This window comes from Cydia splendana, chromosome 1 (genome assembly GCF_910591565.1).
Source record: "Cydia splendana chromosome 1, ilCydSple1.2, whole genome shotgun sequence".
Classification (NCBI taxonomy): domain Eukaryota; kingdom Metazoa; phylum Arthropoda; class Insecta; order Lepidoptera; family Tortricidae; genus Cydia; species Cydia splendana.
This window is the reverse complement of record NC_085960.1, coordinates 2024076-2028363: the sequence shown is the minus strand read 5'-3', so window position 1 is coordinate 2028363 and position 4288 is coordinate 2024076.

Sequence of the window (4288 nt, the reverse complement as noted above, 5' to 3'; positions counted from 1 at the left end):
ACCGCATTTCAAAAAGATGGCATTTAAAAACAGAGTTGGCAGCAAACAGTACTTGAGAAACCCTCCACGCCTTTTATATTAAGATCGAAAGCAAGTAAATACCGAAGCAATTTGAATAAAAATGCAAATCGGTGCTTCACTCATATTGCCTCGTTCCTCTTCAACCTTTCATATAGTATTCATATTTCGACGCCTGCACAAAAGATTGTAAGGTGCTGAATAGCAGTATTGCTCGCATAAAATTTCCAGCCGCTTTGCGGGTGAAACGTGATTGTGTTGCAAACATATAAGAGGCGTGACGTTCGTACAGAGGGTGTTTAGTGAAAATATGATTTTTTAATTTTGCTGGTTTATTTATGTAATTATATAATTAGAACAGAATGGGAAATTCATAGAAGGTAGGATCCTATAGAAGTGCTATACGCGTGCCTTCGTGAGGGATAAAACATACGCAATGCGACAATATGATTGGTCGAATTTATTTGTTGCCCACCATACATACTAAATTTACGGTGGGGAATTAAAAAAAAAGTGAGTCTGTGACAAGGACAAACAATAATAGCGCTTTCGCTGCTACTCCTACTGAAAGATACATAAGACTATACCGGTCTGTCAGTTCCCCCCACCACTCATGCCTGATCCAGTTAAATACTAGATTCATGGCGAAAATGTAAAGATATTGGGTAAGTAGTCGAGGAAGAAAATGCGCACCATTAGTTACGTTATTTCGTTAGTAAGGAAATAACTGATTTATTTTACGTATAGTTAATTAACATAAGTAATGTACGTAAAGCATTTTAATTGGGTATGCACCGTATGTACTCTAATTGTAGGCAGCAAATACACTATTTTTTATGGCTCCGAAGTGAGTTTGCATCTGTTTGTATGTCTTGGCAGCCGCGCTTCAGTTAAGTCAAGTTTGTTTCTTAACTCAAAATAAAATTTCATCTTAGTTTTGAAATTAGACTACCTATAAAAATAGTTTATATATGTATGTATAAACTTTGTATGAAATGAAATATTTTATACAACATATATAATATTCGTAAGTCGTCTCTATCCCACTCCCACATTTTCAAAGTTTTAAGGTCTCATTCGCAGGAGCGCTTTTAAACGCGCGTTAAAAAAGCGTTTGAATGACACAAATGGGTATCGTGTTTATTCACATGATGGCGATAGCGACTTTAAGCGTTATTATGCGTGCGGACGGATCAAGCTCTTTTTTAACGCGCGTTGAAAAAGCGCTCGTTAGAGACCTTAAACTTAGAAAATATCAGAGTGGGATAGAGACGACTTACGAAATGTTTTATACAATACATACTTTCATTTCATACAAAGTTTATACATATAAACTATTTTTTATAGGTAAACTATTTTTTTAAGCAAATTTAAAAAGAAAGTAAATATTTTCCCGCTAAACATTGTATATGGAAATATATTTTTAAATAGTATATGTGATATGATAGGACACCTCTTTGTTTTATATTCGTGTATTGCAAAACTTATCTAGTGACCTATGTACTATTAAATAAGGTTTCAAGCAAACTTTAGGTAGTCCGAAGTAAAGGGGCCCACTGATTACCAGTCACTGAAATATGAAACCTATGGAAGTGAAACGTCAACGAATAATGCGTGCCACTGTGACGTCATCTTAGGACTAAACATGGCGGTTTTAGTGCTGCCCAGAAGATTTTTACTGTTACTAGGTTTTATCGATACATCGATACCTTTTTAACGTTCTCGGCTCATTTTATTTAAAATACTAAGTATGTAATTATTTGTGCAGTTTATGTTTTAATAGGAAGTAAGTAAATAAATAAAAATTCTTTATTAGTATATTGTTATGTGAAAAGATACTTTGATTGAGTAAGATGTGTGGAGTCTAGGACAATTTCGTGCTTCAAATTTGACAGGTAAACGAGATGACGCTGTACTACTCAATACATATTGCGATTTTTGCGGTAACACTGATTTTCAAAAGTTGACGTTTGACAACAGTGACCGCAAAACACATGGCGCAGTACAGCGCCATCTGTTTTGGATGTCAGAATAAGTGTACGTGTTTTTCTTGGACTTTACCTCTCTATTACAATCAATTTTGTTGTGTTGCTAATCCTAAAGTCTGTAACACACTACCGCACTGCACCTCGACCTTGGTGCGCCGTATCTATAAGTGAGAGCGATACAAAATTCAAGCTTATTAAGCGACGGGTGAAAAGAAACAAAACACCTTCAGAACATTTTTTTATTACAAAAATAAGGAATGACTTCCGCTCTTCAACTTCTTCAACATTTATTCAGCAAATAGGCCACAAGGGCATTTTTATACGTCAACATTGAATTTACATACAAGCAAAAATAATAACAATACATTAACCATTTTATAAATTACAACTATATGTATATGGTCTCTTAATGTCGAATTATATAAAAATACTTTAATAATGATATAAAAAAGCCCGCAGGGCAGCTTGTGGAGTAACGACCCCACGGACCCGAGTGCTCCCGAGAGTCGGTCAGGGTCTCCATCTCCAGCTCTTTCTTTTTATGTTCATTTCTTGGTAAGCTATAAAAATGATTTAATTATTAAATTAAGATAATTTAGTTGGTTTGAAGAGGGGTAGCATGATATAATAAGAAAATATAAATAGGCAATCATAATATATCGATATCAAAGTCGATAAATAAAGTACAACCCTAGCTGAAATGTTTACATTATTTAAGCGTAAAAATATAGTTAAATAAATCCAATCACTTCATGATCTATAACTGCACAGAAGAACCTTGCTATTTATAATGTGAAACATCCTTAAATTTCCCAGGAACATTAACAATAACCAATATTTTTCATGTAAATTATAGCGTACCTGTGTATGGTTAAAGATGGCTGATTTGGTGGTTTTCTTATGCCGCACCCTAATACACTACACACTGGCATATTCGCGACGTAATTATTCACATTTGGCTTCAATTATTTTCAATCACAAGCAAAATATTGAAAGATAATTAATAATTTTAATTTTCACCACGACTTTTTGACAGGACAAGTACCGGCTGAACTGACAGACAATGACATTTGGGTGACTAAACATGGCGGATTTTCGGCCGCATTAGGTATTTACGTATTTTCATGGAACACTTTATGTCCGTACTGAAATACTGTCACCTTTTTTTGCTATGGGTTACAGTACTGAGTAAAAACGAGATAGATATATATTTATGTGTGTGCCGTCAAAATGGGTGCTATTTCTATAAGCAATTGTACGTATAGAACAATATGTCTTGTCCCTATTATATAGGTCTATGTTACCAGTCCGCCGGACGATATCAGCCTGTCAGTTGTTCGGAACTGTCACCTTTTGCGTTTAACTGACACGCTGATATCGTCCGGCGAACTGGTAATCAGTGAGCCGGGCCCCTTAAGTAATAATGCATACAATAATAACCCGCAGATATATATTTCTAGAAAGACTCAATGTCACAATGAGTAATCCACTGCCCACATAAAAATTAAAAAATATAGAGGTCAAGGTTTAGGGAAAATAAAGTTCGTTATGGCCAACACAAGATGTAAACCCCCACAACTGTGTTGCACAAAATGTCCATTTCTTGAAAACGTTGCAAAACTACGGACACCGGAGATGTTTCATAATTTTGGTTTGTCCTCTGACTAAATGCAGAGTGTTCTGCTGGGTAAACAAATTAATTTAACCTTTCATATGTGTGTAGTGGTCAAAAATCGTGGGTTAAAACCTCGGTTGTGCTGTATAGAGTAGAAAATTTCTTCTCAGTAAAAATTAAAAAAATTGGATTGGGGGGACATCGTCACTGCGTGACTAAACCCCATCCTTTAAAAAACAGATTAAAAAAAATTCGGTCAGGATCCTTAATTCCTTATATACTTACAGACAGGAGGTTACCTAAGGCAGATGATGGTGGTACCTTACTTTTGAGGTAAGTAAACCCTTCAGGATAGAAGTAATAAATAAGAAGATTAACTTATTGAACTTACCTATATGTAAAACCCATTTTAAGTAAGTAAATGCGATTTAATTAAAACAAGAAAAATTAGAGAATAATTCCAGATTTTTTTTAGAAGCATGCAGATATACACCTTGAAATATATATGTTTATAGTATAGTACCTATTTATAAATAGTGTGTATAAGTTTGTGAATGATTTCCTATGTATCGCCTACTTACTTGCAAAGACCTATGTTATTTTAGATGTATGTACAGACCATGCGAGTATAGATCGCAACTCTTACATCTTTGAAGATAATCAGTGT